The 25,335-nt window shown below is 39.0% G+C and overlaps 1 protein-coding gene across 3 annotated transcripts in view; it reads right to left on the bottom strand.

Annotated features, from left to right (window-relative positions):
- The window catches only part of LOC147323704 (leucine zipper putative tumor suppressor 2 homolog), a 45,435-nt gene that overhangs the window by 7,278 nt on the left and 12,822 nt on the right, over positions 1–25,335 (bottom strand). Inside the window, exon 2 of one of the 3 annotated variants that reach the window (XM_086304241.1) lies at positions 18,302–18,413. The gene's annotated coding sequence lies outside the window, so the exon portion shown is untranslated. Of the gene's footprint in view, positions 1–3,280; positions 3,400–13,628; positions 13,770–18,301; positions 18,414–25,335 lie in introns of those variants that run through there. The other 2 variants (XM_086304242.1, XM_086304243.1) reach the window with 2 other exon arrangements.

The raw sequence follows: 25,335 nt of genomic DNA, 5'->3' as shown, positions 1-25,335 counted from the left end.
AGGAAGGACATTTCAGTTGCTTGTATCCACAATCTGTCTTTCAAGGTGACAGTAGATTTACCAGGACATCAACCTTCAAATTCATCTCACACTTCATAACAGATCTATACAGAGTCCACATGACTGGCAATGCTAGGCCACTTTATCTGTTGACATCTCACTCCAAAGTTCGTCCAAACGGAACAAGACTGAAGTACAAAACTGGAGAAAATATTTTTCCCCCCCACACTAAAACAACGATGAGTGCTAGGGCAAAAACAAACCAATGCCAAATAGGTTAATAAAATATGTAAATGAATCAAAATTAACAACTGTCATCCTGTGGAGCTCCAGTTATCCATTTGCTGCACCATGAAAACATTGTTTTGGCTTAAGAGTAAGTCTCAAGTCCTCTGAAAGCCCTTCATAGGTGATTCCTTATAGAAAAATCTGTTAAATCTTAAAACATTTCCATCAGATGCTTCATGCTTTAATTTTTTGCCATGCATAATTTAACCTTTATACTATGAATATTTAATGATTTACAATCACTCAACTACATAGGAGTGGATCTAAATTTTGCACTTCTTAATTCACATTATTTTTGCCCTCATTACTTAATAAAAACAGGAATTATCCACTTGAAATTTTCACAGCTGATAATCACATTTAACCTTTTAAAATCTGCAGCCAAATCAATTTTACACCGACTCCAAGTGTCACAATCTGAAGCTAAAATCAGACTTTTGTTCAGTGAGATTTTTATGTAACCAACAGCATATCTGCACCAGTTTCATGTCTATGACGTAGATGAATAGAGACATGTATATTTGATCATTCACTGAAGAAAACTTCAAAGAGTACTTTTCTGGGGGGTAAGTTTCCACCATGTAATATAGGTGGTTGGTATGGGCTCAAAATGTGGTCATAAATATTTTGTACTTGTAAAAAAGATTTGTATGTGTAAAAAAGATTTGTGTGTGCGTAAAAAAGATTTGTATGTGTAAAAAGAATTCGTGTGTGCGTAAAAAAGATTTGTATGTGTAAAAAAGATTTGTATGTGTAAAAAGAATTTGTGTGTGCGTAAAAAAGATTTGTGTGTGTGTAAAAAAGATTTGTGTGTGGACTTAGAAAAAAAACCCCCTGCAAGTTACAAGTACGGATTTTTGACCCTATTTTTCTACCCTTCATCTGATTGGTCAATGTCATGTCAATCACAAATGTAACAATCCAATCAGAGAACAGATGGGTTTGGCTGTCGAGGGGCGCTTTTTTTGAACTGCAGGTCTTTGAAGGGAATAAATGCCCTTTTACATGCCAACCCAGCGTTTTCCTTCATCACCACGAAGGAAAACAGTCTGTAGTTGTCCGAGTTTGGTGATTTTTATGTCACAGGTCTACGTGTTTAATACAGGGACTTCCACAGCCTTTTCAACAGCGCTGCGGACCGCGGGGTGGGGGCGGGCAGTGTTTTGGAAATGACAGTCTTCATTACAAAGCTTTCTTCGTTATGAATTAGCATACATGTTTTTATTGAACATTTGAAGAACTAGCAAAAAAAACAAACTCTTGTAGAGGACATAAAGTCAGAGATAGAAAAGACAAGGAGCAGGTGCATCTAGTACAGGTAGAGCAGCTGCAAAAACCCACAGAGCCCAGCAGCCAGCTTAACAAATTCTGGATCCTTTGCTTTTAGTTAGCAGTTAGCATTAGCAGCATATCCTGCATCCGATGTGAAAGGACTTTTATGCTGCGCACTGTGACTCACAGTAATGGTCCTGGGTCAGCCCTGACTTTGTGTTAAACTAATCCTAAAGTAATAATGTTATTTCTAACCACTGATATACCACAACTTTTTCCTTTCAACAGCTACTGAAAGTTAGGGGACCTAGCTGCTATCGGATATTTATATAGCGATCCTCCAGCTTCAAACGGTATCACCCTTCAAGGACCTGCAGTTCAAAAAAGCGCCCCTCTGACAGCCTAACCCATCTGTTCTCTGATTGGATTGTTACATGTGTGATTGACATGACATTGACCAATCAGATGAAGGGTAGAAAAATAGGGTCAAAAATCCGTACTTGTAACTTGCAGGGGTTTTTTTTCTAAGTCCACACACAAATCTTTTTTACACATACAAATCTTTTTTACGCACACACAAATCTTTTTTACACATACAAATCTTTTTTACAAGTACAAAATATTTATGACCACATTTTGAGCCCATAGGTTGGTTAAAGCAAGCTGGAGCGCACTTACTTTCTTACCATAATTCCTTCTATATCAAAACAATTTTTAATATAGTGATTTTTTTCACACTCTCAACTGAAGCTCAAGGCTGTGAAATGGAGAAACGACACAAGTGTTCACATGTTATGGTTAAAGTTTCAGCATATCCTTTAAGAAGTTTCTCAAAAACCTTGTAGGCCCTTGCTCAAAGAGGGTCTCAGGATCAGGAGGCTGAGCAAGTAGATGAAAACTGCAACTGCATGTTCCCCTCTAAAGTCATTTCATCTTATTTGGTGTGAAGCACTGACTGACTCTTCAATTATAACTGTCATAGTAAGGGCAAGGTCTTATATTAAGCCTTATAAAATCAAGTCGAATCTTAAGTACTTAAAGACAAAAATCAGTCACTGTCTGAGTGCAAACTAGCAAAACATGATAATCATAGCATTTTTCTATCAAAGGCTTCGTTAATAGTGTTTTCAAATAGCTGTGTCAAAACCTGTTGCTATAATATTTACTGATCTTATTCAGCAACTAAAGAAATGAGCTGAACTGGCATGTTTTTCTTTAAGACCTAACAAGAAGTGATTGCAGCATTCAAATCTCCCCACAGGGTTTCTTTCAAGGAATTTTTCTCACAGTGCCTATGACACAGACAACACAGAGATGATATACAGTAGACTGAAGGATACAAATATCCCACAAGACCATGGTGGGCCACACACAGACAGCCAGGGACAGGCCATTCATTATATCCATCCAAGCAGCACAAACAGGGCTTGAGGCATGGGGCAGCACAAGGAAGGGGTCTCTCTTCATTTGAGATGTAAAATGCCTTGTAACATGCTGGCATTTTTCCCTGACAGCAACAAAGGCTACTGTCTCCACACATCTTATCAGCCTTAGGAACAACTGAAAAGTTCATAACTGTGGATAATACCACAAAAGGTAAAACACTGAGAAGAGGAGACAGGTTGAACTTGGCGTGGTACTTCTGCAGTGGGTGTTTAAAGGTACTAAGTAAAGGCAATAATACACAGAGAACAATTTTTAAAAAGCGTGACAGACTTACTTTTTCACTCCTTCAAACGTCTGGTGGTAAATGTTGACATTATAACAGCAGGCACAACAGACTATGATATCAACAGTTTATTCCCGGCGCTGCCCAGCAGTCGAGCGTGAAGAACAATGGACAACAGGACGCCTGATGATGAGATCATGGTGTACAAAAACCAACAACGGAGCCTCTTGTAGACTAAAAACATCATCACAGTGAGTCAGACTGTCAGGATATCCAACCTGTGGGTGTGTCGTCGCCTTAAGTTTCAGAGAAGTCATTTAAAGTATGACAGGAATTCAGTTTTCACTACGTCACTCACACGTTTTTGGTAATCAGCCGTTGCGGTCCAAGGGTGTTGTAATGATTTACCATTATGGGGTTTTCTGTGATATTGCTGTGACTCTTGTTATGATTTTATATTCTAACCTTCACAGTGTCCTTTGTTTCTGTGTGTGGTTTAGCGTGTGTGTGTGTTTCCTCCCTCCCTGTCTGTCTCCACCTGTGTTGTTTACATGCACCCATGTCTCTTTTCCCACCTGTTTTCTAATCCCTAGTAAGGCCTCAGGCCTTTCGACCACATGTAAACAGTGTTTTAAGTCACTCAAAACTTTTTTCTTCTTTTTTTTTTTAAAGCTAACACCAAATAGGGAGATGTTCAGAAGTTGAATTGCATGTAGCTACGTGGAAAAGGAGGATACTTTTATCTCCGTTTCTGACATCACAAACATGGTTCTGTGTTATTGTTTGCGAGCTTATTAATAGCCAATGTTTCCACATCAGTTTTTTGCATTTTCGTGAGAAATATATATATTTCAAAATAAAAGTAGAAAACCCCAGTTTAAAAAATAAAAAAAACCCACCTGTGAGTCTGTAGCATATATCCTGTTTCCTCCCTAGTGTTTGTCTGTCTAGCTCTGTGCTGTTTTTGTTCCTTGATGTGCTCCCTTGTGCGTGTCATGTTTTCCTAGTTTAACTTCTGCTCTTCCTGATGGTTTCCAGAGAAGTCAAATAAAGGAGGAGCCCTGCATCTGGCTCCTCTCCATACCACACATCATGACACCTGCCATGTTTTAAAACAAAAAAAAAAAAGTATTTTGCTTTTTTATAATTTGATCAAATTGATCTACTTGTATCTCAAATATTTTGATATTTTATAGCTGATTAATTATTATTACCCGCCCAGGCGGTGATCATGGAAATCAGCTAGTTCTAAATCTATTACAAGGCATTTTCTATTTTTTTTTCTTATAAGATGAACTCTCTAAGATCGTAACCATTTTTGTTCTTATTAAATTGTTCTTCCAGGTTAACAATATAGGGTTAGGGTTACCCCCATCAGAGGGTCAGTGTTTTTGTACTTGGTCTGGGCGAAAAATAGCAATAAATATTAAAAAAGCTAAAGAAAATTATAATAAAATAAAATAAAAAAACTTAAAACAGAATGCACAGTAGTACAGTAGTGGTTAGCACCGTCACTTCACAGCAAGAAGGGTTTCTGTGTGGCGTTAGCATGTTCTCTCTCTGCCTGTGTTGGTTCTCCCACAGTCCACAGACATGCATGTTAAGTTATCTGATGATTGTAAATTGGCTGAGTGTGAACAGTTGTCTGTCTCTCTGTGATAGCCCCGTGATAAGACTGGTGACCCGTCATGGGTGAAGCACTAGCCCATAGCAGCTGGGATAAGCTGCTGTATCCGACCCCTTTTGGATAATTGGATGGCTGCATAAACTAACTATAACCCTCTCGACCAACCTTTTGACCTTTAACGTTGACACTTATTGTGAAGTAGGCTTGCAGAGTTTCTAGCCAAACAGCTGTGCCAAGTCATTTTCCAACCTACCAAGTTCACAGGTTTCTTAAGGCTTTTGCTGTGATTCAACTGTGATTACCACATGTTAATCAGCACCGTGGAAACCTGGCTGATCCCTTCTTAGGCTCATTATGAAGTGACTAGGACAAGCCTGGTGCTATTGTATGTTAGTATGTTCAGTAGACAGTGAAAATGCAAAGAAATGAGAGAGCATTTTAGTCCAATGTCTGTTAATATGTTTAGTGTGTCTTGGTACTCTCACATAGCAAACTTTTAGAGGTGGTACAGCTTTAACAAGAAAAGTATTGATTACATTACATCACACTGCTGCTATTAGAAAGTCAAAAATCCATTAGCTTATGGGCAACTGGGATCTGTCCATTGATCATCTTTGGTTAGTCAGTTAATGGACTTTCAAATTGAAACTCCATTAAACAAAAAAAAAATTCAATCAGTGTCAGCATGAAGGAAAAGTAAATGAATAGCAGCCTGAGCAACATGTGGTGTTGCGGATCAGACTTAACGGTCCCCAGAGGCACAGCCAGGAGGATTAATCTCATGTGATTTCTCTATACACTGATAAAACTAATTCATCCATGACAATATTTATTACAAATAATCCCATGTGAATAGCATGGAATGAGAATGACTGAGTAACTGCTATTAGAAAAAGAAAGCCTCAAACCTAAAATTGCCTTTCTTAATACTGAGATTAAAGAAACCCCAGAAGATTATCTCCAGCAAACTCTACAGCTTATTTCAATGAGAAAATTCCTCCAGGCTGATTTAAAAAGCACCAGTTAGTGAACTCACCCGGCTGCATCACAAATTTAAAATCTTTTTTGCTGTGAAAACTTTAAAAGGGGACATATGATTATTTCAAGCTCCATATCGACTCGTTGCTTTACATGACTCACAATTCATAGCAATCTTTGTTCCTCTTATACCAAGCATTTTCATAATAAATAAGTTGTATGAGAAAAATCGTTAACTTAAAAAGGCTGCCAGTGTTTTGTGGTTCAATAAATCTTTTTGTATAAGATAGTCATGAAGAATGTGCATTTAATACATTAATCTTTCAGGGCAGAGAAACACTTCTCTCTAGTGCTGCTTTAACATTTACCTTTATCATGCTCTGATCACAAGGTAGCAGCACTCTAAACCATACCCTACTTTATTTGTTTGTTTATGTTTCTGTAGATGGCATCATAATTTTTTAAAAGTGAACATCATGTTGTATTAAATGAGACATTAAATTACTGATTGAAACCCTAAAAATCACAGATTAATCGAGAAACTTGATATTCTTCCTCAGATTTCTACACAGTCTAACAAATTTCTGCAGCTGAAGGAGTCGCCCCCTGATGGTCATGAGAAATAATGCCAGTTTTTTGCACAACATCTATTGTTTGTCCAACCTATACCCAAGGGAAAGCTTTACTTTATGTAAAAGTACCCAAGAATGTTAAACTGCCACAGATTGATGACGATGTGCTCATACTTGAGATCTCCCAACTGCAAACTGTTTATATACTAAACCTAAACCTTTTTTAATACTTCTTTTGCAATAAAAAGTTTGCATATTTATGCAACAACTAGGCAAGACATTCTAGTTCAGTCTCCTCCTTACGTTTGGTTTCCACAGGTCTTTATTCCTGATCACTGAGTCCATTTGTTGCCCTCAGTCTCCCCAGAATGAGCTCTAATCCCTCAAGATAACCAAAACTATGCAGGCGCTCTTCTAGGCGAGGCACATGGGGTCTCAAAGTGTTTTTAAAGCCCCCGTCATGTTCATGCAGTCCTAGTTTCCCTTTTGTTGTCACAGTGACTGGGGGCCTCAAACATTAGAAGGAGGAAGAGAAAAGAAAAGGGGAGGAGGGGGTCATAGGGCTGACAGGAAGACCAGGACCCCTTCTTAGCATCTTAAAGCCTCCAGTCCTGCTATAGCTTTTACAATCTTCCACATGCTCCCACTTCCCTAATTGAAGATAAATGGACAATAACAGCTAATGGTAGTGGAAGGGTTTGTGACAACTATAAAGAGGGGCTGATGGACATAATATACTTAATATATTATGGTTTACAAATATTCTGTGGATGGGCAGAATTTGCCATTTTCCTTGTAGATTAAATGTGCCAAATACCTTTATATTACTACATGATATCTCATGTGATATCAGATGATATAGAGTACTGAGGCATTTTCTGACGTGTAAAAACAGCTGAATTGAAATAGCAAGCTAATATGATACATTAGCAAATTAAATGCATGCAACTCTTGTTTAGAAATCACTAATACAATGTTGTTGAGGCCCAGCACCCAGTCAAGCCATCCACTTAGGCCCATGTGCGCACACACATGCACACACAAAAACACTGCACGGAATGCAAGTAATATTAAAACCACCCCCAGTGTCCACTGTGTCAGCTGATTGTGAATGTGAGCAGACTGTTTTTGTCTGGGAAAGGCTTTGAAGGCTTTAATGCCCCTCGGTCAGCCAGTCACTCCTCCAGCAGCAGGAATGTGTGGCACTCCAGCTGAGGAGGAGACCAAACATGAGCAGTGGTCAGTGTGGGGTCGTGTCGAGTCTGCAGCCACCCATTTTCTGATGTCTCATCACTCAAAAGCCACAGGTTGCAAGACGAGATGTAGAGTAATATTTCTTCCGCATCAGACATTTTTCATTGCGGCAGGCAACAGTAGCAGTCTTAGGAAATCTGCTGTCACACAGAGGCATCAGGATTTTATCCTCTAGCTTTCAGTGCTGACAGTTTTATAGGGTTACTTGTATAGATGGAGCACCGGAGAAGCAGCATAGAGAGAATCTGCAATTGCAGCACTTTTTAAAATGTAATAATTCAGCATAAAGTTATGTGGATCAAAATATTACAAAATAAAAGTCAAAGCATTATAAAGTACACACTTTTCACTACAACAGAAATATCTGATCAACTTATTTTAGGAACATTGACCATATACTCTTAATTGTAAAAGATACCCCTTACCAAGAGATGATAATGACATAATCTGGGACCCACCTTAAAATAATCCTTTGGTCTTTATTCATTCAGAGGAAGTAGGGACCCTCAGCAGGAGAGTTACTTAAAGGCACTTAATTTTAGATGTTGGTTTTAGAAATGTGTTTTAGCAAAAACTATAAAGTTAAGTTAACTAACAACATAAAACCAGATTTTCAAACAGTAATGTTGCGGGGGATATTTGTACTAACTGAGCATCGTTCTGATGACAGAATGACACGCCTTGTCATCAAGCTCAAATCATCTTAAAGTGGTTTCTTGAACATGGCAATAAGTTCACTGAACTCAGATGACCTCCACAGTCAACAGATTTCATTCCAATAGAGCACCTTTGGGATATGATGGAACAGAAGAGTCGCAACTGGGTTATGTAGCTTACAAGTCTGCAGCAACTGTGCAATGTTATCATGTCAATATGGTCAAGAATCTCTGAGGAATGTTTCCAGCACCTTGCTGACTCTGTGCCATTAAGAATTAAGGCCGTTCTGAAGCAAAAGGCGATCCAAACTACTACCAGTAAGGTGTACCTAGTAAAGTGTCTGGTGAGTGTATACCTCGTTTGAAAGAGGTCACTTTCTCATCACACCTTGTCAAATGACTGCAAATGTCAAGAAAATATTATACTGGCTAAATAAAAAGCAATAGTGAACACTTCTGAGTAAATCATAGTGGCTCAAATTTCAACTGAAATTACTGATCTCGACCTTCCTCGTCTTCCTCCTCTCCCTCTGAGATTGCTTCCATCCACAGCTGGCATCAACCTTCAAACTCATCCTAGCTGGCTGTACAGCACTCTCACCGGGATATTTTTGGTTAAATTACACCATTAGTAACAAGTGTGAACAATTTTGAGCTGTTGTGTTTAATAAATGACACCTGTGCTGTAGCTGTGTTTACCTTCTGCTGCCAGTGGTTGGCATAAAGCTTTACAAGTGAATTACTGTGCAAAATTGTTCTTTAGTGAGTGAAAATGTGTTTAGAGTTTCGCAAGAAGGTTAAATTGGCTCTGCAAAGTCTGTCAGGGGTGACTGATTCAATAAACTGGCTTAGGGCTGAGAATTTGGTTCAGTCAATGGGAATTCACGTTATTCTAAAAAAAAAATGCACCAAGTTTTTAGAATAAAGGTGTTAAAGGTGCAAACAAAAGAGGGTAGTTTCTAATCTGTGGCAAGTTTAACTCTGTGGAGTCACACATGCAGCTGCTGAAGGGGGAAAGGTGCAAATACAATAGGGAGCTTTAGGTGCCGTGACCTTTCTCCGAGGGAAACAGGAACTTCCAATCAGCAAGTTTTTGTTATCGGTAGGGAAGGGCCAGTGCTAGCTGATTTGTAGAGACTACACTTTCAAAATAAATGTGGGGGGGGGGGGACTCTCCATCAGTAAAACACAGCAATGGCATCAGAAGGATGAAAAAATAAAAATATGTACGCTAAAATGATTTCCCAAATATACTTGGGTGGCCGTTAAAATACCTGGGCTGTCCTCCCAAGTAAAGTCTATGTTCAGGGAAAGACTGGATCATAACCATCCCTTTGGAAAATGCTCCCAATCTACTTCAGTTTCTTTCAGGCATTAAAACCAGCATTTGCAAAATGCTAAACATCTTTGCTCCTTCCGTTTTGTAGATTTTTTGTTATTATAATTTCTAACGAGAAAAAAAGAAAATAATACCAGAAATATGAAGACTTAAAAGCCATAAAGAGCAGTTCAATATTGTCTACTACGGAGACAACATAGAACTTAGAAGTGTGTAGAGTTCACTCCATACTGGACACAAAACAGGTGCTCTGCTTTCAAAGAGTGCAGTCAGTAAGCCTGCTTTGGTGCTTTACAACCCACTCCTTGAGTGGAGCCTCAGTGTGAACATGCAAACAGAGTAAAAGTTTGTAAGTGGAGGTTGCAGGCGCCTATAAAAGCTGGCCAATCAGCTTTTATAGACTGGACGGCCCATGTGATCTGCATTAAGTTTAATTTATAACTTAATATATAATGTATATACAGACCATTAGAGCTACAAAAATGAGAAAATCTTCATGACTACACTTGTGGAATTTATTTACATAAATGTATTTCGAGTGTATTAACATTTTGTTTTATAGACATATATTTGGCTACTGTATACCGATTAGCACAAGGATAACAACTCTCTTAAACAAAATATTAATATGCTGTAATTATATCCAACACACCCATGTGCTTGTGCTAGTCAGTACACCACAGTATACAGATTAGCACAAAGTTTGCATTGTTGAAATGCGTATTAAGAGTTTAACCAGGTACTATAAATCATGGAGTAGCTGACACTGAGCAGCAACCTTGGAGCTGAGAAGTGAAGCCAATCTGTAAATGCAAAAAAACCGCAGTTCTTCCAATGACCATGTTAAAATCTCCAACTTTAAAAATATGTTTATAGCCCGGTAATGACATCTATGGCTGGTTTCCCACTTCAGAACAACTGTACAAATGGGTAAGGGGCCACTTTGATTTACAGGTGTAGCCATTTGCTTGACTTCACCTCAGTCCATTCCACTGAACTGGATCTCAGCAGTGTCCGTGCTGTTGGCGCCTTTTGCATAATTTTTAGTTAAATTATCTGACTGATATTATGCCTTGCTATGCGTTACAAACCATCCAAGACATTTGGGCTTTACTTCAAGTGAGTGAAATTCTAGTTTTCTGTTTAATCAGTTTGTTACTTAGCACCAATAAGCATCCCTACAGTTTATGAACACAGCTTGCTAACCAAGCATGGCAGTGTTAGCTGTTGGTTTGAAATGCCACAATCTCATCCAAATATGCTCACTTCTGGCTCTAAAAGCCCATCCAAAAACATAGCATTAGTCAAAACACACTGACAGTGAGGCCTTAAATTCTAGAAGCAAATGAGTTATGGTATGGCTATGTCTATCTTTTACATACAGTCTGTGCTTATGACCCTCCAATGTCAACTTTTTGCCACAAAAGACAGACTAGAGTTTTGCTACTACATTAAATAGCTTCTAAATGCTTTGTCCCTTATATTCATGCAAAAAGGAGATTTATTAAGAGACAGGACATTATTAAAACCCCATCATTTTAACAACTTTGAACCTGCCCTTAAAACGAAAAAGTTCTCAGACTTTCACACATCTTCATTTCTGTGGCGAAATAAGAAGCAGAGATGACAAAAATCAATAAAGAGAGATCAATACATTCACAAAGAAATGCTGAGGATTCAGTCTACAGGATCAGACTATATGCTGCACATAAAATGTGAAGGAAAGTCTGCAGTCTGCTCTGAAAAACTCCACTCAGGCAGGCTGCTCCAATCACAGCGGCATATTTTATTACACGTACAGCAGTAAACTGTAGATAAATTTCAGCAGCATTCTCTGGCATGCGTGGCAACCTTTCGTCTGACTGCATCTGAGATTGGCAATTAGAGACGCAAACAGTATAAAAGCCTTTTTATAGAGGCTGTTTATAAAGAGACAGTATATGCAGTTTATTAGCCATGCCCTTTAAAACTGCAACGTCACACAAACCTGCTTTGAGACAAACTGAAAGAGCCTACTCTAAGTCCTCCTTTGTTAGCGCCACACCATAAACACACATCCACAACCACAGAGGTGAGTCAAAAAATATTCCAACACCAGGTGAAGTGTTGGAACTGGCAAAAAGTTGTATTATCCCAGCCCTCATCCGAGACTCAGAGGTGTTAGGAGCAACAGCTCTGACTCAAAGAAGAACATGGGCAGAAAGAAGTAAAGAAGAGAGAGCTTCAATTTTCCCCAGGGAGGGTCCACATGAGGGAACAAACAAATGAGTCTGGAGATCCCCTCCTCCACTCTCCATCAAACTTCTGAATCCAACTCTCCCTTTCTGTCACACCCCCCAATCTCCTTATTCTTTCCCCTCATACTGGAAACTGGAACACAGAGAGAAAACTGTGACAAAGCTATTTTGGTTTGTAGACAACCTACCTTTCCACAGGCAGACACCTCAGTGCCCCAACAAACACCCCGGTTATCATGCCAAAAGGTAATGTTCCCAAGCAAAGCTGCAACTTTTTAGACAACTCAAATAAATAAAACCGATATTAGATTCCCCAAGAAGAATAACTGAATAAAAAAAAGGGAATAAAAAGCCTTTAGAAACTGTAATTAACAGCTGAAAGGTGCTATGAATATGTACCACATATAATTGTGATAAATATTAGACCACAAAAAACCTTCTGAATCATTCAGTAAGCAAACCCCAAACCATTTATCATTAAACAACACAAATCCATTAAAACATTAAGGGCTGGCCTTCAAAAAAATATAAAACCATAATTTAGCCCTTTTTCTCTTTTCTGCAGTGACTAATCATCGTTTAGATGCTGAAAGACTGTCTATAAAAATGTCAGGCTTTATAACAAAAAGACAGAAAAATCACAAATAGAGTGCTGTTCAAATGCTAAACATATGATTTACACCTGACGAAGAGAAAAACAACAAGTCATTACATTTGAGGCAGGAAAATACAACAATAAAGACCAACAAGCCATTACAGTGGTATTTTGTACCGTGTGGTTTTCCTGTAAGTCGGGACTTAACGCCACCCTTCTAGAACCTTTTTGACATAAATATTACCTTTTTGAAGTGCATGCATACTGCATTATAAGTAGTTCCACTATACAGAAGTGGTGACCAGTATATTTAAAATATTTGACTAAACAGGCATTTTTCAGGATTTATGATCCATTTGCAAAGCAATTTTGCTATGAAGTAAGAGGGATTCTGGATTTAAAACATAGAAATGCACTTTCCAATGACCATGATGCTCTAAAAGCTACTTTCAGATGCTCACTTATTCCCAAAGGGTCTCCACACCAAGTAGTTCTGCATGTTTGATTTGGCGTTTTTTGGGGGTTTTTGTCCTTTCTGACATAGCCCCAAAAGGCATTTGTGTCCTCCTGGGATCAAACAGGGGATCTTTCACCTGTTAGGCAAATGTGTAAACAGAGGCCCTTACGCTTAAACTTTACTATACAGTAACCTCTACTTGCCACCCTTGCACCACTGAGCAGCTACAGAAGAGTAATCAGTGAAAGGTCACGGCAGTTCTTTCCACCTTTTTTTTTTTGCCTACAGCTACTGTTAACTATACGGTCTATGAAATCTTACAGTTATTAAAAACAATACTGATGTTTAACAATTTCTGCTTATTTAGACTGATTGGGAGTCTAAACCTAAAGATATTTAATTCTTATTTTAAGGAGATTATAAAAATTGAGATGGCATACTGAATAGGAAAACAGTAAGTGCATGCTGATAAGCTAAGAGATTCATCAACTAATTGTTTACATTTCTTTACACAAATGTAAAAATTCTTCTCTTTTTACCTTAATGTACAATAATCCTCTGTAACTTTCAGTCACAGTGGGACTCCCACTGTGAATGTCAAACACCGCCCATCACTTTCAATGGCCAGGTAATTAAAAGGTAACTTCCTGTTTCTCCAACGGTTTTTTCCTGCGAGTCTCTTACCCCAGTTTGTTCCTTGCATAGCTGCTCTGATGTCTGACCAGCTCCTTCTGATCATCCAGCCTCCTGCCCCTTCGTGTCTCACTCCGTTCCTGTTTCTGACCAACCCTCCTGAGGGGGAAAAAACTTCTCTAAAACCCCCCTTCCCCAAAAAAGAAACCGCTCATTCTCAAGGCAAATGCCACCAATGTGAATGAGAGCACAGTCCCCTCCCCTTTCCCTGCTTTTCACTCTCTTTCATGCATCCCACCTCCTCCTCCTCTCAGCACTACCCAGCCCCTCTCTGACATATGCACACCTCCTCTCTCCGTGCTCCACTCCTCTGCCATTTCCTTTGACTAAAGAAACTATACTCTGCAAGGTCCTCTACTGCCATTGTCAGGCAGTTAAAAGAAGAGGATGCAAGGGAAGGGGGAAAAAGCTGTCAGTTAAAGATCATTCTGATCTGTCCACACATTTTAAACAAAGTAAAAAATAAAAAATAAAGTGGTGCTGCATGCATCTCACTCTGTAAAGGTGCAGAACCCCCTGCAACCCTGAAGTGGATAAATGAATGGATGGCATTATTAGCTGTCCAAATTGAGTCTTTAAAGGAGACGTGTAAACACTAAGATTTAGAGTGAAATTGTAGTTTTATGGAACTACAGATAAAGGAGCCTGTTTAATTAACTCCCAGAAAGGATTAAAACAGGTAATTATGATACGAATGATTAATTAGAATAAGCTGCCACTGAAAGATTAGAACTGGTTTACCTTAAAGGAAAAACACCCAAGTGAGGATTTTGATATTTTAAGAAGCAATTCTGGATGTATGACATGCAGGCACATTTAAAAACAACATGGTAATGCTTATCTCTGCTCTAAAAAGTCTCATGAAAACAAAAGCCAGTGAAAAATACAAACGAGAGCACAGTATATAAGAGCTGTAGTGCTACAACTAAAGCAGTATCCTGCACAATCACCTCTCAATATAATTGTTAAGGTACTCCACACACAATGATTTTGGGGGAGTGAGCAGTAAGCGGCTACAGGTAGGAATACATGGTGCTAAGCTAGCAGAACAACAATAAGGGTTTCATATAATATATGGATATATTTTATACCTGCATTATATTTTAGCATTTCAATGTCTTGGGGGTTGTACATAAAGTGATAACATCTGTTTGCAAACAGCTGCATATTTGCTCCAAGCATCTGTGAAAGGGACTGTTGAAATTTTTACAGAAGTGATGAAGAGCTGTTTACATTTCAACTGGTTTAACTGGTGCAGGAATCTAGTGTACATGCTTTGATGATAAAGAAAGAAAGAAAGAAAGTACAACGACTCTTGAGCACTTTTGTCTGGTTCAGGGTTCATTTTTAAAAGTGCTTTACAAGTGTTTTCAAAAGATTGAGGTTCTATTTATTCAGTGGGCAAGGGGGCTGCCGTGTCGTGTGCACACAAGTATTTATAGTGAAAGCATTGGTGCCTCCATTCACAGCACACACCCACACGCTTTGTGACAAAAACATTCTTCAGTCTTGGACTGCAGCTAGCGATTGTAATCGTTTTTCTGCTCTATGGCCTCTGAAAGTTCAGCATCGTGGCACATGAATCAGTTCTCCTCCTGTTGGTTCTGGTTAACACGGCCCTTCAGATTACAGCATATTTTCAGAGCAGGAGGAGGAACAAACATTGAGTACATCTGACAGCAAGATGGTATTTCACTGGATTATTATTCACCTTTAATGAACCCAGAAACCAGGAGATTAAGAATCTCTTGTCTGGATTAGTGCTACCAGAACTCAAAAACCCCTCCTTTTAAAAAAATATTTGATTATATAATCTCATTTAGAATATACACTGTCAGCCCTTGTCCAGACAGACAGCATTAACTTTGCATCTTTTTCCAGTGGTGGGAGAAACCAAAGCTCCTGGAGAAAACCCACACAAGCACCGGGAGAAAATGCAAACTGTCTAGATTCAAACCAGGACTCTCCTGCTTTAAGACAATATTGCTAACTAATTAAGCCACCATGCTGTCTAAATGAAATAAAAGAAACTACACATGGCCACAATGGCAACCAGGCCACAAAACTATCCACTAGACAAAGTGTTTAGAGCGAGCTTGGCAGCAGGAACTGAACTTTCAAATTAATCAAATCAGTCTTATTTATATAGCACCAATTCACAACAATAGTCACCTCAAGGTGTTTTCTATTGAGAGAACCCCAGCAATCATAAAATTCTATATGAGCAAGCACTTGGCAATGGTGGGAAGAGAGAACTCCCTTTTAAGAGGAAGAAACCAGGTTCAGGTAGGTGCGGGTATCTAGTGCAACCAACTCTGGGGTGAGAGGACAGAAGAGACCACGAATAACAAATGAGACAAAACATTAACTATAGGAGAGAATAGATAAAAGTTACAGACAAGCATATAAATGCATCAGGAATTAAAAGAGGGAAGTAGACAGGTGGTGATGAATGCCAAGTGTATCATAGGAAATTCCTCAGCAGGCTGAGCCTATTCCAGCAAAACCAAAAAGAACTTGGGGGTCACCTCATCTAGCCCCAACTACAAAAGTCTGAAGCCCAATTTTAAAAGCAGAGATGATGTTGACAATGTACACCCTCTCCATCTTCTCTGTTTCATATATGGTTCTAGACCTTAAATACAACCCAAACATCTGCAAGCCCTCTATTGATATATTCAATCAATTATACAATTCCCTCATTCCCTTCACTGCAGAAATTAAGAAAATACTAAAACAAATCACCAAATATAGTTATAGTCTGTATAAATAGAGGTATGGTTTATACAGTTTCCACCAACATTTGAGACAAATATTTGTTTCTTAAGTTGCTAAATGCTGCCCTGTTAATCTCGCATGTCTGCTTTTCGTGTTGTGTGGGTATAGGTTGAATAATAATTTTATTTTATTAAAGTTTCATGCATGCTGGCTTACTCTTACACCAGCATTACTAACTGAACTTCAATTTAGGATTATCAGACAGTAATCGCAGTTTAATCGAGGATATGACATGCTGAAGTTTATTCCAACATGGCTTTGGCAGCATTCAGCGTTTGCCTTGACCTGTAAGCCACCATCTGGTCAATAAACATGAAAAAAAGGAAAAAGGAAACAGGAGATGGTGTAGTCAGTGTAGCTCAGTTGCTCCCACATAAAGAGAGGGCTAAAGTAGGGTACGAGAAGTAGGCTATGCCCTGCCACCACCGCCTTACACACATACAAACACAGATTTGTCCCTCTTCGTTTTCAACTCTCTCTTTCCCTGCTCATAGAACTGGGTCACAGTAGTAGGCACAAGGTTTGTCCTTCAGGCAACAAGACATGATGCTGGGGATGGAGTTCAAGGTCATTCTTGATCAAGTCTCAATGGGAGGTCTTGAGAATACTAAATGGGCCACAAGTGAGGTCTCATCAGCCTGCAGCCAAAGCAACAGAAACTGCTCTCTGTTGGAGGCTACCATTTGAGAGCAAACACCATTAATCAGCCGCCTGGAGGCCACAACTGCTGGACTAAAGACGCAGGCTGCAAATCACCGCTGTGAATGCCACCATTAACACTACCACTTTACTGGCATGGGATGGCCAACATGACTCAGCCCCTATTTGAGGGAACTGATTTACAGGCTGAAGCAGCAGTAAAGTAAAATTCTGTAACTTCTCTATCTGCAGGACAGCAGAGTTAAAACCATGAGGAATATTAGAGGGAAATTCCAGTAAAATAAATAATTCCAGTGTGGCTTTGCAGAAATATTGGGTACATCTGTCTGTGGTCTCCAGTTTTTCTTCCTCAGTCATATAAAGTTTATTATCCTACAGTGATACTTAAAATGTTTAGGAGTGCCAGGAGTAACATAATTTCTAGTGAACACTGAAAACGGCTCCCGAGAGCCCACAGTTCTACTTTATCTACATCTATAGCGGATGCCCATCAGGTGGTCATCCACAATAAGCTGTGTTGCCATCTCTCTGCGGTCCGTCATCCTGCTTCCTTCTATAGTTTCATAACAACGGCTCCCGTCTGGGAACAGAAACCAACAGAAAGCTAGGCCATCCATCAGTGTCCGTGCTGCCTCAGCATGGGGACACACTCCCATTGGACGCTGCAGCTAAAACTGGCCTTGACCAGCCAGCCCTTTGGACCACTTACCTCCAAAATAATCCACCATGGCACAAAGCAATTCATGCACACCTCCCAAATAAAACCGCTGAGAAAATTTCAGCAGTAGGGTGCTTCATCAGTATGAAGAGAGAAGTGAGAGAAAGGGTCGTTTGTAGATTAAAATAAGTAGTCCTACTGAGCAAGTCCAGTCATACATAAATCCACACAAATGGGCTGTTTTGAGCTGGCAGGGACCCGACTTAACCACACTCTGATTTACTGTATAATGTGGCAAAGAGATTAGGGTTATGCCTCCCGCTCTGGAATTACAGCAATACCCTATCCATGATTAAGATCTGTTGCAAGCTCCCACGCAGCAAGAATGTGTTAACGTCCACGCCAGCACTATGCACGCTGCAACATGTGGGCCACACTGAAGCCAAGTCACAACGTCAAAGTGTCAAACAGGAAATGACCATTAGAGAAAACCTAATGCGGGTATGAGGAAATGGCCTCAACATATGCAGAGGTTTTAGCAGTACTGCATGCAAGAAACTCCTCTTACCTGTCACTGACACCCCGTCTTCAGCTTCTGGAGGCCTTAGAAAATCATGTACGAGTCCGTTGAGCATCTCAGGAACTCGTCATTCTTCTTGTCGCCTCTCTGTTCTCCCAGACTGAGGGGATAAAACACACACAAAAGCACAATGTTGAATCAGCAGAAGAGAAGCAGCGAGACTACTACTGCTGTGGGGAGGCTGGAAAACGTGAAAAGTGACAAGTGTGTTTATAGAAGTCGGCAAGAAAGAGGAAAATCTGAGTCACAATGGCAAAAAGACTTCACGTGGAAGAAGCCTGAGAGTGAGGGGATTTTTCCTTGTTAACAAGAGCGAAGGCTGAACACAAAAACTTGCACCTCGTTTAAAGCAAAAACAAAACAAAAAAAACAACTACACCCTGGGACAAGTTTTAAAATGCTCGTGCTGATTCTTTTCCATGTTAGGGAATCGTGTGGGGTTTGCGGGTTTTCACAGGAAATCACTTTCTAAGGTTGAGCAAGGTTTAGAAATTATACCTAAAAATTCTGAATTGACTTCTACCTCAACACCTAAAAAGACAAAAACCCACTGCCACCATCTGGAAAGAAGTACAGAGTCCATCTGCAGCTCATTAAACTGATGTATTGCTAGTACAGCAATAATTTAGTTTGTAATGGAAGAGGACAAGAAAAGACCGTGAGAAGTGCCAGAGGTGAGTAGACAAGACAGCCCTCATTTCACACTAAATATTCAAGCCTGCTGCTACAGTGAGATCACCCTAATTGTGGCACAATCATGTTTTCAGTAAATATTGTGCTGGGAATTAAATACTGACAGTAGCAAAGAAAGAACTGCACCAAAATCTAATGCCATACACCAGAGGCTTCATCTATCAAACTACAAGGTACTGCCGATGAAAATTAGCCCGTATGGATAAATACTATCCATTCAACTGATGGGACAAAGTGTTCATGTTAATTAATGTGCATTTTCCCTTTTTAAAATAAAAAGGAAAACACATTACTTTTCAATTTTTTGCTCTTTCCAGGTCAAATTTTCAAGTTGTGATGCATCACTTCTTAATTTTATAAATATCTACAGAACCCAAGTATCACACAATTTATTTTACATTTAATTAACTATAATTACAGTTATAAAGGTTTTTCTCACTGCGAAATGGGCCTTTTTGGAGGGTGTGACAATGCACATAATAGCAATTGGTCTCCACACAAAACAAAAGTACATCTATGATGTATTATTATAGAGAAATGCCTGCATTCTTCTTTTATGTCTATCTGATAAATGCAAAAGTTTACTAACCACCAATTTTAAAAGAAAAAAACATTTTTTAATACAACACTACATATGCAAGAAAAGCTCTGAGTGAAACTACACATTCCCACATTATTACATAAGAAACAATGCAGGCCTTGGGACTATTAAACAAAGAAAAGCACATCAATGTGTATCAGTACTTGAAACATAAGATATTTCTAAAATGACAAAACAAGGGATGCACAACTTGTAAATGTACAATATTTTGCCATGTACCGGTCGGCTATAATTTTCTTCTGCAGTTAGTGGCAAAAGCTTCTGGCTTATATCAGTGTAACTTAGAATTTGTCTTTTTCTGTAGTTCATTTTACTTGAAGTAATATTTCTCGAAACTTGACTGTGCCGCAAGTAATTAGGATTATTTCACTGTACTGTAGTAGCAGGGCTCAATATTTAGTACAAAATGAGTGCTGTCTTGTCTCCTTACCTCTAAATTATTGCTTTATTAGTAATACGTCAGTTTAATGAGCTGCAGATGGACTCTACTTCTTTCCAGATGGTGGCAGTGGTCTGTTGTCATTTTAGGTGTGGAGGTAGAAGTCCAGAAACCCAGAGCAACCTTTTCCACCCCCACTTTGAAACTAATAATAATTTCCATAGAATCAGAGATATGTCCATTCATATGTTCTTTCACCCGTCTATCCAGAATGGATGGATAGATGATCATCAATCTCAATCCTTTAGCTGTTTGAGTTTAAAATTTAACTAAATGTAACTACAAAGACTAAACTGAAACAAGAAAGTCTACTCCACAGTTCGAACTACCAAAAAAAATGTAACCCTATATTAACTGAAATTAGGGTTTATATTTGTTATTAAAACACTCACACACAAAGATGTCTGTAAACCCTTTATATGTTCTGCAAGTCTAAAAATAGACTGGTGGTCTCAGCTGAGAAACCGTGAGAGAGGAGCAGTAGCTAACTGGTTCATGTGAATCTCCTTTCATCAGCAGGATGATAAGATTTGTGGTGTTTGCTAAAACTAATGTTACCAAACTGCCTGCAGGGTTACTGCAACTGTAAGGGCTTTATTTAATACTAGCCAAGCCATCAGCTCTTCCATCTGTGCCTAACACACTGTATTAGTAAGTTACAGACAGATGGAAGTGCTGAGGAGACTGTGGCTTCCCACATGTAATGTAGCTCAATCCAGATGGCTTAAATGCAGCTTCTTAAATGCTGTACAGCGATAGGGCCAAGCCATTTAGAATAATTGAAGGCCAGCAAAGAAATGCCTTAACGCTTGTTTGTTTTAAAGGCTGACAAATGACCTACAGAACATAAGCAGGTGTTTACTTAACAGAGCAAACAGTGCAAAGAAGGACGCAGGACTTGGATCCTTGCACTGAATAAAAAGAAAGCAGAGGGCAGTATTTTGATAACCACTTATTATGTCACACAAAATGCAGTCTGGTCTAGACCCCAATTTTCCTAAAAGGAAAACTAGACAACCCTCCAAAAATCCATAAAAGCTGCAGCAGGGCTGGCACCATTGACATGCCTATGAATGACATCAAACACCACAATGGTGTAGTTCTTGTCCTGCTCTGCAGCCTCAGTGAGCTCAGTAACAGAACCAGTTCTCCACCTGCTGCAGGTTCTGGTTAAAAGTGTCATCTGCTCTCAAGGGATTGGTGCAGAACAAGGAATCCTCTCACCAGCAGTTTACTGGTGTAGGAACATGAGATGGCAAGGATTGAGGTTAGTCTGATTTTGAAAGTTCTGTCGCTGAAAACAGGTGAGGGCATTGTTCTATCATTGATCCCATCCTTGTTTTGTCCTTATTATCCTTGATTGAGGAAAACGAAACTCAAAAATATGGCTAAAAGGCGCAAAAAGTAAATTGTAATAGTAGGAAACAAAACAAAAATGTGTTTATAAATCTCAGCTATCAGTAGGGCGCCCTACTTCATCTCCACCAAAAGGGTAGCTTTTGTTATTTGGGGGAAAGAAATGACTGAAACAAATTTTTCCAACATAATTGATTAATTTTAGTTTGAAGATGGTAAGGTAAAGAAAAGAAACATGTTTTCTTCAACAGGGATCGTTGGAAAGTAGATTTACACACCAAGAAAAAATAATTTAGTTATTACCATATACCTGCATTTGAAGCAGAAGTTATTCAGAGCACATTTAAAGTATTTCAGCAAAAAAAAGAAAAAAAAAAAAAAAGCTCACACTAGTAACAAAGAGATTGCAGATGATAGATTAGGGTTTAACCTGTAGGCCAGAGTGCCAACAACCATCCACATAAAGAAAGAAAAATCACAACTCTGGGAGTCAGAGCAGGTCATCTACTCTCCATCTCAAATTAGAGTTTCACTATACCCTGGAAAAAAGTTAAAATCCCAAAAGAAATTGCAAAATGTAGTTTAGATATTTTGATATTTGTTTATGAAAGCTAAATATAAATAAACTGTGACAATCATTATTTTTTTTAATCATTAAAATTTATCAATTTAAAGTGAACTGTAGCCAATCACAACTGTCATAGAGTAAAAACAAGGCTATTATGTAGACAGCCTGTCTTTCCAGAGACAAACACTCACACATACAATTTTAGACACCAATATACCCAACAAGCCCTAAAAAACAAAAACAAACAAACAAACAAACATACGTTTCAAAGGAAGCTGCAAATCAAGGGCTGAAAATCTAAGCCAGTGCTGAAGTATCAAAAGCTGCAGTTCCTCTAGTGACCACTTGAGGCTTCAAAAAACAAGTCAATCCTGAGTCACTGAAGTGGACCTCCGAGCCATGCTCTTGCTACTGGTGCCTTTTGGAGAGTTTTTAATTAAATCATCTTACAAATAATATGTCCTGCTATGTGGTGAAACCCAGCCAAAAAGTTTGTGCTTCAATTGCATTGACTAAATGAAATCCTAGTATTTTATTAGCCTACACTGAGGATTAATTAGCAGGTATCTGTCTGTACATCAAGTTAATTTTAAATAATCAATGCAGACAACCAGAGTTGACAGTTAGGGATTAATATCCTGATTACATGCATAAAGATGCAGGATTACTATGAACATATGTGCATGTCTGGCAATAACAGGATTCAGTAAGTTCACAGCTACACTGTGCAGCAGTCAGGATTAAATGGGATGAGGTGCAGGAAATAAATTTAGCCACCTATTGGGAAGGACAGTGTAATAGAGTATAAGTAATGAAGATAAATGAGGTTCTGCATTTCCCAGGCTTTCAGGCATGCGCACACAAAAGCATGTGAACACACACATGCAAACACAAAAAACACAGGGCCCAGTGGACACCCTATTAAGAAATAGGGTGGCGTCCCACTTCTTCCTTGTCCAAACACTGCCATCCCATAGCACTTAGAATAATAAACCTAATGCTCAGCCATGTACCAAAGGTTGGAGGCGGGTTAACAAACTCGGTAAGAGGCAGTTGGACTTTTACACACTCAACAAAAGGCCATTCAAAAAACAGGGAAGTGGTGTAGCATAAAGGAGCACCATGCAAACAGTCATATTGACAGTATCCTGTAATAATAAACTTGAAAGCATGTAATTGATTTTCACTTGACCTCTGTTGTAAATTGTAAATGTGTGGTTATCTAACAGTATAAATGTAGGGGGGAAACATCGAATGGAGACTGGAAACATTGTGTTCAGAATTCTGAAATCATACAGATGTTTGTTTAAAGTGGATAAAATAGGCAGTGAGGGGGAAGTGAATCCAAGGAGGAAAAATGGCATGTCTGCCTTGTTTGGACAGTAAGAAGGTGGATCAGCAGAATCTCAGAGTTTTTCTCAGACATCCTCATTTAGGATCCTCACCCAGGCCAAACCTCAGACATACTCGTGCATTTTAAAAACCTCCTGGGAGAAAAATCCAGCTACTTCTTCCACGCAATGAGTAGTGGAGACTGAGAATGAGGTTACAATGAAATGAGGATGTGCATCATATTTTATTGCCTTCTTTAAGTGAAAATTAAGACTGCAGGGACAAGTAGTTGCTTTTCATTGCTGTGCATCTGTTTAAATACAGTTGAAAGCAATTTTATGTCATTAAGTCTTTCAGAATTAGCGAAAACATATACTTTGTGTTTATATCAGGGTCACAGACAGCTGCCTCTCCATTAAATGCCTTTCAAAATAAAAACACTCAGCCATTTATGTTGGAATGAAAAAAATGCAAATAAATGTTTAAGTGTAAAACATTACATCTGTTCCATTATTATGATCAGATCGTTTTAATGCAAAACAAAAGCTACAATAACTACACAATGGCTTTATTTTCAATACCAATAAGATGTGCCGACTCTTTTCTACAATGGTTTAGAGATTCTTGTACAAAATGTCAACAAAAGTAAGAAAACCAAAGAATAATCAGTTGCAAAGTTTTTTGCATCTGTAGATACATAAGCATAGCTGCACAGCACTGTGGAAAAAACCCCAAAATATGTTGTCTTATTTAACTGTGGGTTGTGTAAAAGGGGGTTGAAAGGAAAAGGAATAACTGGGAAAAGTTTTTTGTTAGGCGAGGATAGTCTGGCAGTGCGATGACAGGATGAGAGCGTATTCAAACAGTGTGCACATGTTCTTCACTTCAGATCCACTTCCCTTCTGTCTGAATAAGCTATTATGCAACACTGTGACGCAGGTCCTGCTTGACCGTGCATCCCACCTCCCACGTAGCTTCTGATCTGCACCCTCATTCATTCCCATCACCTCTCAGTCACTCAGACATCTACCGCACAGCCCCCCCCCCATTCAAAAACCTTCACCTCTTTTGACTCTTTCATAGGCATATGATTTCTCTTTGAGATATATTTTTATAAGTCATAAGCATGTCTGTTTTAAAAAGAGTACATTTATGTGTCGTCCATCTCGTGGCCTCCAAGCTGGAGAATAATCAGGCCAGAAATCACACAGAGAGCAAGGAGAAATGTATTTAAAAATATCCAAACAACCAACCTCAGGGAGGGGGTCGTCCCACTTACATAAGTCAGTTACACACAGTACCTCTTACTGTGAGGAAACTAAATGAAGATGTAAAAAGGAAAAGGTGGAGGCTTCAAGAGAGCCAAGATAAATGTCTGCAACAATTCTGCCATTCAGGACTCACTTGAGACTGACAGAAACAACAAAAGACAAAGGATGAAATATTACACTGAGTTATGAGTTTCTCTTCAAACTCAAGAGAAACAGTCAAGTTTTATGTTTGATTATTTATAAAAGCCTGATTTGCGTGACCTTGAGTGAGGGCGGATGAAGCAAATGACAACAAAACTGAGGGAGAACTTAAGTCTGAAGATTAAGAAAGCAAAAGTGGGCTGCTGGCCAATATTTTTAGGTAAAGAATATTTCCAGTTTATGTAACTTGCTTCTCATTTCCAGAGATTTGTAATAGCTGAAGATTAAAGACGTAAACAGGGCAAACTCCAACAAACAAAATAATTTTAAAAAGGTTATTCAATCAAATCTATCAGTATAGATATATAGTTGACACACAGAATCCCACCACTGAGTTCTAGGTCTGCTGTGACGTCTCCTTCTAGCTGGGTGTACCCAATTCTTCCCAGTCACATGGAAAAGCATGAAAGAGCCAAGATAAAACAACCTACTCGCTCATGTTGAAGGACACTAATTGTCCTGTTTTTTCCTGACAGTCAGCATGACTTTGAAACTGATGTGTTTCAATAGGAAGTAAAGTCACATGGGGATAAAAGAGTTTTCACAAGGCTTTGCAGTCTT

Source organism: Aulonocara sp. 'chitande type north' Nkhata Bay, linkage group LG8, assembly GCF_057382095.1.
Source record: "Aulonocara sp. 'chitande type north' Nkhata Bay isolate Kocher_YH1m ecotype deep benthic linkage group LG8, A_spYH_male_GT1.1, whole genome shotgun sequence".
NCBI lineage: Eukaryota > Metazoa > Chordata > Actinopteri > Cichliformes > Cichlidae > Aulonocara > Aulonocara sp. 'chitande type north' Nkhata Bay.
This window is presented reverse-complemented; position numbering and strand designations above follow the sequence as displayed.